Source organism: Oncorhynchus mykiss, chromosome 11, assembly GCF_013265735.2.
Source record: "Oncorhynchus mykiss isolate Arlee chromosome 11, USDA_OmykA_1.1, whole genome shotgun sequence".
In the NCBI taxonomy this organism is placed as follows: Eukaryota; Metazoa; Chordata; class Actinopteri; order Salmoniformes; family Salmonidae; genus Oncorhynchus; species Oncorhynchus mykiss.
The window spans coordinates 44960817-44976585 of record NC_048575.1 but is presented as its reverse complement, the minus strand read 5'-3'; positions in this window follow the sequence as shown (position 1 = coordinate 44976585).

The window sequence follows — 15769 nt, the reverse complement described above, 5'->3', positions numbered from 1 at the left end:
GGGGCGTGTGAGAGTCTCACCTTTCCACACAGGTGGATGTAGCCCAAACTTGTTGACCACTAAAGATAGAAATGGGCAGATCGGCTGTATCGCTACAGACGATTCTGTGAGAAGATCGATTTTCTGGATGTCTCATGGTTTGACAAACACCGCTTGAGCTCTGCCACCTTTCATCGCATTGGCGGATGCTGTGGATTGAGAAACATTCCATTTTGGGGAGAAGAAAGTTAAAATGGTATGATTAATTTAAGTTAATGATAGTATTATAGGCCTATATAAGTTCTGTTTTGCATTTCTTTAGATTTAAATCAGATGTAACATTTGCTAATTTTGGGAAGTGTATAGAAAAGAAAGCAATTAAAAAGACATTTCGATAGCACTTTACATTACAGCACAGAATGAATTGTAATACCATGATAACGTAGAAACATTACATTAAGTCTAATTTATGTAGGCCTACTACTTCTTTCGATAACCATATTAATTTCCTGGTTAAAATCTATGTTAAAAAAACAAATTAAACACTCCAACCCTGATTTTATTTAATGTGATTGTTTCAAATTAAAAGTACACATAAACAATCGTAAGAGCTTGTTTTGACATAGGCCTACAATTCTGCAAATGCAAGAACCTTAAGATATGTGGAATTGTCTTGTCTGCCCATCACTGTACTATTCTTGAATATTGCAAGACCGAACCCAGATGAGAAAAATAATAATACACCCGCACACTGCTCTTGCTAGTATCACTGCTTGTTAAAAAGCTTTAGGTGTCAGCCTCGAACCCACAGAAAGAGATGAAAAAGGTTCAATGTTTTTTGTATATAAACATCTAGCAGCTTTGAGTAACCAACAACTCATCACACGCTCGAACTGGGGTTATCATTTACATATACGTAATTTAGCAGATGCACTTATCAGAAGCATTCGAAACGTAGACCTTTCGGTTACTGGCTCAACGTTCTTAACCGCTAGGCTGCCTGCCACCCATATAGCTTGTTTTCAGTAACTACCGTGTCACCTTTCATTTGAAAACCAAATAAATAACCACGTTTTTCCACCACAAGAGTGTCTAGGCTCAACATCTGCGTCGGAAGATGCAGATTCAAGTAAACAGGTGAGGTGAGGTGAGGTGAATTTATGATTTTATTGTTGGGGCGGCAGGGTAGCCTAGTGATTAGAGCATTGGAATAGTAACCGAAAGTTTGCAAGTTTGAATCCTCAAGCTGACAAGGTACAAATGTGTCACTCTGCCCCTGAACAAGGCAGTTAACCCACCGTTCCTAGGCCGTCATTGAAAATAAGAATTTGTTCTTAACTGACTTGCATAGTAAAATGAAAAAAAATGTCAGCTTCTGAAGTGATCCAATAATAAAAAATCACAACTAAGAATAGATTGTCTTATAGTAAAGAAATACGGTGTTTTCGGGGATTTAATGAGATATTATTGTGACAAAACAGCACAGAACTGAAAACCTTAAATATACCTCTATTCAAGTGTCTGCAGTGGGTAGGCCGCACAATCATCAAAAGTCAAATGTGATATTCATTTTAGTTTTAAGGAGGGAACACAATTTGCACCATGTTCAAAATGAAAGGTCCTGCAATTAATGTAAAAAGCATATTGTTATATCACAGTCCCTGTTCAGTGATTATGTGGTTTTAAAAATACGTATTCTCCATTGAACAGTATGAATAAGAATAAGAAATGATCACAGACATTCTAACTGACTTCACAAATCTTTACTGAAGTATGGTTTGGATAATATAGTTGATTTTGAAGATGAGAGGTGAAGCACCAGGTCTGCGTTCAATACTTTTTTACTTTATGGAATGTTCAATTGAAGAGAAATGGTGCTGTACTGAATGACCAGTTGAAAAATGGGAAGGGGTTGGGGTTGTGGGCATGTCATTGACTGTGGGTTGGGGAACGCTGTCAACATGGCCACAGCCCTTTAGATACGTCACTCATTGCTTCAAGCCACACCTCACCACACCCACCATATCAAAACGGACCTCAAAGTCTGTTTAAAAACTTACAAAACCTTTTGGGGAAACGTGCCGCTCTGTAGCAAACGTTCAAGTGAATTGAACTCACCTCAGCTGGGGTGTGTCTTCTCAAACAGTTCCACATGAATATGTCACTTCCTATGGAGAAAAAAAAATGTATTCACAGCTTGATTAAAACCACAGAGATGTTGTACATGGTGAGTTGATTGGTTCTCATTGTGGGTTCCCCAGCCCGATAACAGGCACGGTAGTAGGTGGCAGAATGGACCACTTTAACTGACTTGATCATCAGATCACAGGTGTTCTCCTTTCTCAAGGCTGATAAGTCATCTTTTTGTGGGATAGTTGTAGCCTCTATAGACCATGCAATTATGCTTTTGTATGTTGAGAATCAAGGTAAAAGCTTCTCCCACTATCTTTTGGCACCAACAACAAGTTGTACACTGATCATTGTCTTCGCAGCTGAAGAAGACGGCCTGTCCCTCTGTTCAGGTCCATGATATCTGCTTGTCCAATTTCCACCCTGCCACTGACATTGATTGCAATTACAAAATGTACACATTAACATGCACAAGGTTTGAATTATTATTATTCAGTACAGAATAAAATTATTCAATGTTTTGTTTAACCTTTATTTATCTATGATAAAATCCCTTAAGGTTATTAACTTATTTGTGTGACCTTACAATATTCAGCAGAAGAATACAGCAACAATACAGTGGCATTTAAAACAACAACAGCTCATCAACAACAGCACATTGAGACGAAAGTATATTAGCAGAAGTCTGAAGCAATTACATGTGTCCACAATATTTGCATCAATCATAGACAAATTCAGACAGAGACACTATTTTTCCTCCAGTCATTTCCAGTTGTTCAATGACCAGGGTGTATTGTATAAAAAAAATTGATTGTACGTGATGGACACACATAGCCTACTTCAATAAAGTAAAGAATGACAACAGATCCTGGAGATGATGATTCTGATGTGTCCTCTATTGAACCTGAAGATAACTGTGTTCAGGTAGAGAAGTGATGAAGACATGAGGTTAAACTGTCACTTGGGCCTCGTGGTTTCTAACTGCTCCTCCAACTTCATGTCACTTCATGTGGTTGTTGACAAGGGCTATGTTCCAATTGTGTCATCTACTTATCCTTCCTTCCTCCCAAAGTGTGCACTTGTTCACTTCCCTTTACTGATTTGAAAGAAAAATGGGAGCAGGTAGCCTTGCAGTTAAGAGCATTGGGCCAGTAATTGCAAGGTTACTGGTTCAAATCCCCAAGCTGACTAGTTGAAAGATGTGCCCTTTAGCAAGGCACTTAACCTTAACCTTCAGCTAGGCACTTACCCTCCTATAAGTTGCTCTAGATAATTGTGTCTGGTAAATGTGGAAAGCCACTAGCCGATACTTCCACCTATCTAAGGCTTGGGAAGAAAGGAGTTCCCACTGGGAAAAAATTGGTTGAACGTCAACCAAAAAAAACAAAGTGATGATGTGGAAAACGATTTAGATTTGTAAAAAGTCCTCGACATACGGGCATTTTGTCTTTTTTTTTCACCCAACATTTAACCTTTAATTCAATGACACTAGCACATTTCTAGTTGATTTCACGCTGAATTCATGGATAGTTGACAATTCAACCAAATTTAACTGAAAACTAAACGTGCCCAGTGGGATATTATTCACCGTCTAAATCCAGCCATTCTAGTATTTTTACCAAACGTATCAATACTTCTCAAATTCAGCTTATAAGTGATACATTACAGAGGTATCCTTGGTCAAGGTCCACCTAACAAAATGTTTTACTTGATGTATTGTAGACCTCGATGTACCAATCCCAGATTGCTCCATTACTGCTGATATTGGTCCGCTGTGTCTTTCTCCACAAGATGGTGATAACACATAAGCCTATACATCACGTTTGAGAAATCAAGTTGAATTGAAAAATGGTTCACATAACAGACCAGTGACTATATCTTTTCAATCTTATGAACTGGGACTGCTGATTTTGGCTAGACGATCTGCTATCCCTGATGTTCTGTTATTATTAATTTACAGCGTTTTAATATACCATTTAATGTTTATAGTTCACCAGTTAAAAGTAATGATGTGTGATCTGAGTAAAGAACAACAGACCTATGACCATGTCAAATATCCATATTTGACATAAACAAGGTTAATATAGTAACATTCAGTGGTGTACTGCTACTTTTTTTAGGTGCAGGAGCCAGTTTTTGTTTTATATCTCAATCAAAGTTTGTACTGATAGATGTAGCCTATTGAATATCCTCATAGAACCCAGGGGGCTGGTGGCACCTTAATTGGGGAGGACGGACTCGCGGTAATGGCTGGAGCGGAATCAGTGGAATGGTATCAAATATATGTGTTTGATGCCATTCCATTTACTCTGTTCCGGCCATTATTATATGCCGTCCTCCCCTGTTATAGAATATGCGTTAAATGCATTTGCCAATTGCAATGTCTGCCTATGCCAACATGTTGTCTCAACAACATTTTATATTTGTAATAACTTCAAAGACCAACTTAGGCAACTTAGGGAACCACACCTTTATTTGCCAAGGAAGAGTATATGATCAGTGAATATATTCAATGTGCAGGCTACAATGTGGGGATCTCATGCATGGTATTAACTACATGTATATAGGACTTGCATCCTTGGCACAATAAAGTTATTATATTCTACTCAATCCATAGGCTTCATTAATGCCATTCAGACTATAAGCAAGGCAAGCAAATATATGCAAGGCAAGCTTACACAATTGTACATTCAATTTGCAGTAAATACTTTATCTAGCTACATTCTTCACATCCACTGTTTCACAAGATGACAGTCTGGTTTGCTGGTTTTCTCAGGAGTCCCTAAAGCATTTAACAACACAAATGACAATTTCATTCTCATGTCATAACACTAGCTAGCTAGCTGGCTAATGTTAGCTAGTCAGCTAAATTGCTAAATAGTGATTTTTGTAAATGAACTTTGACAAAAAAATATGCACAATCGTTTGTCTCTACATTAACTAACATATTCCTCTCAATTTTTAGCTTGACTCATTATGACATTTTAATTACTTACATTTTCTTCCACTGTAATGTTTTGTGAGCCATCTTTGCTGAAGACAGTCACCAGGGACAGGTGGCTCACATCAAATTCATCATTGGAACGACTCGATATGATTGGTCATATAAAAACCTTGGGACCCAAGTGCATAATGAGTGTTCTAACTCCCCCTTGCGGTGGTCTGGAGCAATGAAGCAGTGACGCCGTGTACCTCTAAGACCCGCAGTGTAAGCTCACAACTTTTTAAAGGAGGTAGACATGCATGTACCTCTTACTGCACTGAATGCCTCTTCTGATCCTACAGCTATTGTATGCCATAATCATGTGCCTATGAACCAGAGTTATACTGATAGCACTGAGGCGGTGTGTCCTAGCAGGAAGTCCACTGTGTGCAGCTCATCATGCACTAAAATAAATAACCTGAGCATGTCTACCTCTCCTAAGCTTCCCAGTAAAGCAATAACAACAATCAAGCATCCCAGAATAGTGCTAAAAATAGCCCATGTTTACGTACGTAGCTATAAGAAACAACGTTCGTGAAATTTAAAAATTGCTAGTAACATAAGACATTCTTACTCTGACAATCTCTCAAACTCACTTAGATAATACATTTGATGATACAGTGGTAGCAATACATGGTTACAAGATCTACAGATAATACAGAAATGCCAGAGGTGGATGTGTGGCCGATTTATATTCAGAACCACATTCCTGTAAAGCTTAGAGAGGATCTCATGTTAATACTGTTAATAATATGGCTACAGGTTCATCTGCCTCACCTAAAGCCCATTCTGGTGGGAAGCTGCTATATACCACCAAGTGCTAACAGTCAGTATCTAGATAGCATGTGTGAAATGCTTGTGATACCCAAGCCTTCCCCATTTCTCCTTCTCCCAAATCCGTTCAGCTGATGTTCTGAAAGAGCTGCAAAATCTGGACCCCTACAAATCAGCCGGGCTAGACAATCTGGACCCTTTCTTTCTAAAATTATCTGCCGAAATTGTTGCCACCCCTATTACTAGCCTGTTCAACCTCTCTTTCGTGTCATCTGAGATTCCCAAAGATTGGAAAGCAGCTGCGGTCATCCCCCTCTTCAAAGGGGGGGTAACTCTTGACCCAAACTGCTACAGACCTATATATATCCTACCATGCCTTTCTAAGGTCTTCAAAAGCCAAGTCAACAAACAGATTGCCGACCATTTCGAATCTCACCAAACCTTCTCTGCTATGCAATCTGGTTTCAGAGCTGGTCATGGGTGCACTTCAGCCACGCTCAAGGTCCTAAATGATATCTTAACCGCCATCGATAAGAAACATTACTGTGCAGCCGTATTCATTGATCTGGCCAAGGCTTTCGACTCTGTCAATCACCACATCCTCATCGGCAGACTCGACAGCCTTGGTTTCTCAAATGATTGCCTCACCTGGTTCACCAACTATTTCTCTGATAGAGTTCAGTGTGTCAAATCGGAGGGTCTGCTGTCCGAACCTCTGGCAGTCTCTAAGGGGGTGGCACAGGGTTCAATTCTTGGACCAACTCTCTTCTCTGTATACATCAATGAGGTCGCTCTTGCTGCTGGTAGTCTCTGATCCACCTCTACGCAGACGACCATTCTGTATACTTCTGGCCCTTCTTTGGACACTGTGTTAACAACCCTCCAGGCAAGCTTCAATGCCATACAACTCTCCTTCCGTGGCCTCCAATTGCTCTTAAATACAAGTAAAACTAAATGCATGCTCTTCAACCGATCGCTACCTGCACCTGCCCGCCTGTCCAACATCACTACTCTGGACGGCTCTGACTTAGAATACGTGGATAACTACAAATACTTAGGTGTCTGGTTAGACTGTAAACTCTCCTTCCAGACCCATATCAAACATCTCCAATCCAAAGTTAAATCTAGAATTGGCTTCCTATTTAGCAAAAAAGCATCATTCACTCATGCTGCCAAACATACCCTTGTAAAACTCACCATCCTACCAATCCTCGACTTTGGCGATGTCATTTACAAAATAGCCTCCAATACCCTACTCAACAAATTGGATGCAGTCTATCACAGTGCAATCCGTTTTGTCACCAAAGCCCCATATTCTACCCACCATTGCGACCTGTACGCTCTCGTTGGCTGGCCCTCGCTTCATACTTGTCGCCAAACCCACTGGCTCCATGTCATCTACAAGACCCTGCTAGGTAAAGTCCCCCATTATCTCAGCTCGCTGGTCACCATAGCATCTCCCACCTGTAGCACACGCTCCAGCAGGTATATCTCTCTAGTCACCCCCGAAACCAATTATTTCTTTGGCCGCCTCTCCTTCCAGTTCTCTGCTGCCAATGACTTGAACTAACTACAAAAATCTCTGAAACTGGAATCACTTATCTCCCTCACTAGCTTTAAGCACCAACTGTCAGAGCAGCTCACAGATTACTGCACCTGTACATAGCCCACCTATAATTTAGCCCAAACAACTACCTCTTTCCCTACTGTATTTAATTAATTTATTTATTTTGTTCCTTTGCACCCCATTATTTTTATTTCTACTTTGCACATTCTTCCACTGCAAATCTACCATTCCAGTGTTTTACTTGCTAAATTGTATTTACTTTGCCACCATGGCCTTTTTCTGCCTTTACCTCCCTTATCTCACCTCATTTGCTCACATCGTATATAGACTTGTTTATACTGTATTATTGACTGTGTGTTTGTTTTACTCCATGTGTAACTCTGTGTCGTTGTATGTGTCAAACTGCTTTGCTTTATCTTGGCCAGGTCGCAATTGTAAATGAGAACTTGTTCTCAACTTGCCTACCTGGTTAAATAAAGGTGAAATAAAATAAAAATAAATAAAATCAACAGAGGGGTATATTTTCTGTGTGATTTAAATATTGACAGGCTTTCATCAGGCTGGCCACTCAAGATAAAGCTTCAAACTGTAACTATTGCCTGCAACCTGGTTCAGGTTATCAGTCAACCGACCAGGGTATTTACAAACAGCACATGAATTAAATCATCAACATGTATTGGTCACATCTTCACTAATGCTGCAGAGATTTGCTTGAAAGCAGTATCCAAATCCATCGGATGTAGTGGTCACAATATAGTAGCCATATATAGGAAAACCAAAGTTCCAAAAGCTGGGCCTAAAATAGTGTATAAGAGGTCATACAATAACTTTTGTAGGTATTCCTACGTTGTTGATGTAAAGAATATGTGTTGGTCCGTTATGGGAAGCAACCAGACTCTGCACTTGACACATTTATGCATGCACCCATTACTAAAACGAAATATAAACTGTTATATTCCTGTGGGTTGATGAGGAAACTAAAAATGGTATGGTTGAGAGGGATGAGGTAAAATAAATGGCAAATACGTCTGGCTGCACAACCGGTTGGCAAATGTACTGCAAATTGAGAAATAATGTGGCTAAACTGAATAAAAATACAAATAAACTACACTATGAAACAAAGCTAAATGACATAAAGAATGATAGTAAAAAGCTTTGGAGCACCTTAAATACATTTTGAGGCAAAAAGGCAAACTTCGCTACATCATCATTGAATCAGATGGCTCATTCATCACAAAACCCACTGATATCGCCAACTACTTGGCTGCAGGGGCAGTATTGAGTAGCTTGGATGAAAGGTGCCCATATCAAACGGCCTGCTCCTCAGTCATAGTTGCTAATATTTGCATATTATTATTAGTGTTGGATATAAAACACTCTGACGTTTCTAAAACTGTTTGAATGATGTCTGAGAGTATAACAGAACTCATATTGGCAGGCAAAATCCTGAGTTGAAATCAAAACAGGAAGTCAGAAATCTGAGTTTGTATGTATTCACCAGAGTCCCCAATGAAATCCCCTTGAGATATGAATGATGTTGCACTGCCTAGGGGTTCCACGAGATGTAAACCATCAATATAAATTATAATGAGGCTTCTATGTTGTTGTGGGAGTGAATGAGAGCAGAATATCAGAACAGAATATCAGATGTCCATCAAGCAGCCATTTTGCGCTTTTTCCTCATGGTAGTCACTTGCGTTCCATTGCTCACTAAGACAAGAAGGAATACTCCGGTTGGAACTTTATTGAAGCTATATGTTAAAAACATCCTAATGGTTGATTCTCTACTTAGTTTGAAATGTTTCTTCGACCGGTAATATCACTTATTGAAGTTTTTGTCCAATATAACGTTGACCGGAATTAGCGTTTGGATATGTATACCAAACGCGCTAACAAAAGAAGGTACATAAATAATGGACATTTTCAAACAAAACAAATATTTATTGTGGACCTGGGATTCCTAGAGTGCTTTCTGATGTAGATCATCAAAGGTAAGGGAATATTTATCATGTAATTTCTTGTTTATGTTGACGCCATCTTTGCGGCTGTGGTGTTTTTATTTTTGAGCGCCGTCTCAGATTATTGCATGCGTTTCTTTTTCTGTAAAGTTGTTTTTGAAATCTGACACAGCGGTTGCATTAAGGAGAGGTATATCTATAATTCCATGTGTATTATCATCTACATTTATGATGAGTATTTCTGTTGAATGATGTGGCTATGAAAAATCACTTGATGTTTTTGGAACTAGTGAATATAACGCGCCAATGTAAACTCAGATTATTTTATATAAATATGAACTTTATCAAACAAAACATGCATTTATTGTGTAACATGAAGTCCTATGAGTGTCATCTGATGAAGAAAATTCAAAGTTAGTGATTCATTTTATCTTTATTTCTGTTTTTTTGTGAATGCTATATTTTCCTGGAAAATGGCTGTGCTTATTGTGGTTTGGTGGAGATCTAATATAATCGTTTGTAGTGCTTACGCTGAAAAGCCTATTTAAAATCGGACACTTTGGTGGGATTAACAACGAGAATAGCTTTAAAATGATATAAGACACATGTATGTTTTAGGAATTGTAATTATGAGATTTCTGTGGTTTGAATTTGGCGCCCTCTATTTTCACTGGTAGTTGTCATATCGATCCCGGTTTCGGGATTGTAGCCATAACAGGTTAATTACTTTTTCATTGGCAAGATTAGAAAACTTATGCATGGCATGCCAGCAACAAACGTTGACTCCAAGAACAGTGCCTTGCGAAAGTATTCGGCCCCCTTGAACTTTGCGACCTTTTGCCACATTTCAGGCTTCAAACATAAAGATATAAAACTGTATTTTTTTGTGAAGAATCAACAACAAGTGGGACACAATCATGAAGTGGAACGACATTTATTGGATATTGCAAACTTTTTTAACAAATCAAAAACTGAAAAATTGGGCGTGCAAAATTATTCAGCCCCCTTAAGTTAATACTTTGTAGCGCCACCTTTTGCTGCGATTACAGCTGTAAGTCGCTTGGGGTATGTCTCTATCAGTTTTGCATATCGAGAGACTGAAATGTTTTCCCATTCCTCCTTGCAAAACAGCTCGAGCTCAGTGAGGTTGGATGGAGAGCATTTGTGAACAGCAGTTTTCAGTTCTTTCCACAGATTCTCGATTGGATTCAGGTCTGGACTTTGACTTGGCCATTCTAACACCTGGATATGTTTATTTTTGAACCATTCCATTGTAGATTTTGCTTTATGTTTTGGATCGTTGTCTTGTTGGAAGACACATCTCCGTCCCAGTCTCAGGTCTTTTGCAGACTCCATCAGGTTTTCTTCCAGAATGGTCCTGTATTTGGCTCCATCCATCTTCCCATCAATTTTAACCATCTTCCCTGTCCCTGCTGAAGAAAAGCAGGCCCAAACCATGATGCTGCCACCACCATGTTTGACAGTGGGGATGGTGTGTTCAGCTGTGTTGCTTTTACGCCAAACATAACGTTTTGCATTGTTGCCAAAAAGTTCAATTTTGGTTTCATCTGACCAGAGCACCTTCTTCCACATGTTTGGTGTGTCTCCCAGGTGGCTTGTGGCAAACTTTAAACGACACTTTTTATGGATATCTTTAAGAAATGGCTTTCTTCTTGCCACTCTTCCATAAAGGCCAGATTTGTGCAATATATGACTGATTGTTGTCCTATGGACAGAGTCTCCCACCTCAGCTGTAGATCTCTGCAGTTCATCCAGAGTGATCATGGGCCTCTTGGCTGCATCTCTGATCAGTCTTCTCCTTGTATGAGCTGAAAGTTTAGAGGGACGGCCAGGTCTTGGTAGATTTGCAGTGGTCTGATACGCCTTCCATTTCAATATTATCGCTTGCACAGTGCTCCTTGGGATGTTTAAAGCTTGGGAAATATTTTTGTATCCAAATCCGGCTTTAAACTTCTTCACAACAGTATCTCGGACCTGCCTGGTGTGTTCCTTGTTCTTCATGATGCTCTCTGCGCTTTTAACGGACCTCTGAGACTATCACAGTGCAGGTGCATTTATACGGAGACTTGATTACACACAGGTGGATTGTATTTATCATCATTAGTCATTTAGGTCAACATTGGATCATTCAGAGATCCTCACTGAACTTCTGGAGAGAGTTTGCTGCACTGAAAGTAAAGGGGCTGAATAATTTTGCACGCCCAATTTTTCAGTTTTTGATTTGTTAAAAAAGTTTGAAATATCCAATAAATGTCGTTCCACTTCATGATTGTTTCCCACTTGTTGTTGATTCTTCACAAAAAAATACAGTTTTATATCTTTATGTTTGAAGCCTGAAATGTGGCAAAAGGTCGCAAAGTTCAAAGGGGCCGAATACTTTCGCAAGACACTGTATATCTGACCAAATTATGAAAGACATGCACTGTAATTTTGAATTCCGTAAAGTGAGTGTGGAAGAGGAAGAAATTACTGTTGTCTGTCAACAATGACAATCCACCGGCGTCTGACGACTTGGATGGAAAATTATTGAGGATAATAGCGGACGATTTTGCCACTCCTAATTGTCATATCTTTAATTTAAGCATACACGAAAGTGTTTGCCTTCAGGCCTGGAGGGAAGCGAAAGTCCTTCCCCTACCTAAGAATAGTAAAGTTCCCTTTACTGACTCAAATAGCTTACCAATCAGCCTGTTACCAACCCTTAGTAAACTTTTGTGTTCGACCAGATACAATGCTATTTTACAGTACACACATGGACAACAGACTTTCAACACGCGTATAGGGAAGGACATTCCACAAGTACAGCACTTACACAAATGGCTGAGAGAAATTTATGATAACGAAAAATGTTTTATGGCTTTACATCCCCTGCTATATTGTGGATAAAGAGTTACCTGTCGAACAGAACACAGAGGGTGTTATTTAATGGAAGCCTATAAACACAATCAGGAATGCCCAGGGCAGCGGTCTAGCCCCTTTACTTTTTTCAATTTTTACTGACGACATGCCACTGGCTTTGAGTTAAGCCAGTGTGTCTATGTATGCGGATGACTCAACACTATACACGTTAGCTACTACAGCAACTGAAATGACTACAACACTTAACAAAGAGCTGCAGTTAGTTTCAGAATGGGTGGCAAGGAAGAAGTTAGTCTTGTATTTGGGACAAATCACTCACTAAACCCTAAAACTCAACTAAATCTTTTAGTGAATAATATAAAAATTGAGCAAGTTGAGGAGACTAAACTGCTTGGAGTAACCCTGGATTGTAAATTGTCATGGTCAAAACATATTGATACAACACTATGTAAGATAGCGAGAAGTCTGTTCATAATAAAGCCTTGCTCTGCCTCCTTAACAGCACTATCAACAAGGCAGGTCCTACATCAATGTTGTGTTGTAGATATGTGGTAGTAGAGTAGAGGCCTGAGGGAACACACTTAACGTGTTCTGAAATCGGTTGTGAATGTATTCTAATGTTACATTTTTTTAAATATCTGCCTTCATTTTGCTGGACTCCAGGATGAGTGAAGTTCATTAGGAAAGTATTCAGACCCCTTTGCTTTTTCAAAATGTTCTTACTTCACAGCCTTATTCTAAAATTGATTAAGTTCATTTTTTTAGTCAGCAATCTGCAGACAATACCCCATAATGACAAAGTGAAAACAGGTCTTCAGACATTTTAGCTAATTTATCAAAAATACAACATTGAAATACCTTACAGTGGGGCAAAACAAGTATTTAGTCAGCCACCAATTGTGCAAGTTCTCCCACTTAAAAAGATGAGAGAGGCCTGTAATTTTCATCATAGGTACACTTCATCTATGACAGACAAAATTAGAAAAAAAATCCAGAAAATCACATTGTAGGATTTTTAATGAATTTATTTGCAAATGATGGTGGAAAATAAGTATTTGGTCAATAACAAAAGTTTATCTCAATACTTTGTTATATACCCTTTGTTGGCAATGACAGAGGTCAAACATTTTCTGTAAGTCTTCACGAGGTTTTCACACACTGTTGTTGGTATTTTGGCCCATTCCTCCATGCAGATCTCCTCTAGAGCAGTGATGTTTTGGGGCTGTTGCTGGGCAACACGGACATTCAACTCCCTCCAAAGATAATCTATGAGGTTGAGATCTGGAGACTGGCTAGGCCACTCCAGGACATTGAAATGCTTCTTACGAAGCCACTCCTTCGTTGCCCGGGCGGTGTGTTCGGGATCATTGTCATGCTGAAAGACCCAGCCACGTTTTATCTTCAATGCCCTTGCTGATGGAATGAGGTTTACACTCAAAATCTCACGATACATGGCCCCATTCATTCTTTCCTTTACACGGATCAGTTGTCCTGGTCCCTTTGCAGAAAACAGCCCCAAAGCTTGATGTTTCCACCCCCATGCTTCACAGTAGGTATGGTGTTCTTTGGATGCAACTCAGCATTCTTTGTCCTCCAAACACGACGAGGTTGAGTTTTTACCCAAAAGTTATATTTTGGTTTCATCTGACCATATGACATTCTCCCAATCTTCTTCTGGATCATCCAAATGCTCTCTAGCAAACTTCAGACGGGCCTGGACATGTACTGACTTTAGCAGGTAGGACACGTCTGGCACTGCAGGATTTGAGTCCCTGGCGGCGTAGTGTGATGGTAGGCTTTGTTACTTTGGTCCCAGCTCTCTGCAGGTCATTCACTAAGTCCCCCCGTGTGGTTCTGGGATTTTTGCTCACCGTTCTTGTGATCATTTTGACCCCACGGGGTGAGATCTTGCGTGGAGCCCCAGATCGAGGGAGATTATCAGTGGTCTTGTATGTCTTCCATTTCCTAATAATTGCTCCCACAGTTGATTTCTTCAAACAATTTTGTTTCTGGTGTCCTTTGACAGCTCTTTGGTCTTGGCCATAGTGGAGTTCGGAGTGTGACTGTTTCAGTTTGTGGACAGGTGTCTTTTATACTGGTTACAAGTTCAAACAGGTGCCATTAATACAGGCAACAAGTGGAGGACAGAGGAGCCTCTTTAATTAGAAGTTACAGGTCTGTGAGAGCCAGAAATCTTGCTTGTTTGTAGGTGACCAAATACTTATTTTCCACCATAATTTGCAAATAAATTCATTAAAATTCCTACAATGTGATTATCTGGATTTTTTTTCTCATTTTGTCTGTCATAGTTGAAGTGTACCTATGATGAAAATTACAGGTCTCTCTCATCTTGTTAAGTGGGAGAACTTTCACAATTGGTGGCTGACTAAATACTTTTTTGCCCCACTGTATTTACATAAGCATTCAAAATGTGTCCTGTGAGATTTGAGAATTGAGCTCAGATGCATCCTGTTTCCATTGATCATCCTTGAGATGTTTCAACAACTTCATTGGAGTCCACCTGTGGTAAATTCAATTGATTGGACATGAAAAGACACACACCTATATATACCTATATATACACCTATATATATATATATATATATATATATATATATATATACAGTTGACAGTCAAAAACCAAGCCATGAGGTTGAAGGAATTCTCTGTAGAGCTCCGAGACAGAGGCACAGATCTGGGGAAGAGTTCCAAAAAATTTCTGCAGCATGTCCTTGAGTAGCCCAGCCAGAGCCCGGACCTGAACCCGATCGGACATCTCTGGAGAGACCTGACAATAGCTGTGCAGTAACGCTCCCCATCCAACCTGACAGTACTTAAGAGGATTTGCAGAGAAGAATGGGAGAAGCTCCCCAAATACAGGTGTGCCAAGCTTGTAGCGTCATACCCAAGACGACTCAAGGCTGTAATCGCTGTCAAAGGTGCTTCAACAAAGTACTGAGTAAAGGGTTGGAAGACTTATGTAAATGTAATATTTCATTTTTGTATTTTTAATAGATTTGCAAACATTTCTAAAAACCTGTTTTTGCTTTTTCAATATGGAGTATTGTCTGTAAATTGAAGAGTAAAAAACTATTTAATCAGTTTCAGAATAAGGCTGTAACCGAACAACATTTTGGAAAAGTCAAGGGGTATGAATACTTTATAATGCACTGTAGCTAACGGGGATCTATAATAAATACAAATAGGCTATATCCCGCCTAGCGGCGCAGCTGTTGAGTTTTGACCGCATTAGAAAAGTGACTATTCAGCCTCAGCGAGCATCCTAAAAGCTTGTAAACATTTTTGTTGGGGTGTAACTGTAACATAGGCCCACCACTACTACTATGCTATAGCCTATGCTATTTGATCTTGCATAATACAGCCCCAAGTCCATATCAAACTGTTTTGATGACAGACGTTTTGGAAACACCTCATAGAGTTTTATGTCTGTGGCTGTTATTGTTATTTCGGATTTGGCCCAGGAGCGCAGAGCTTGTT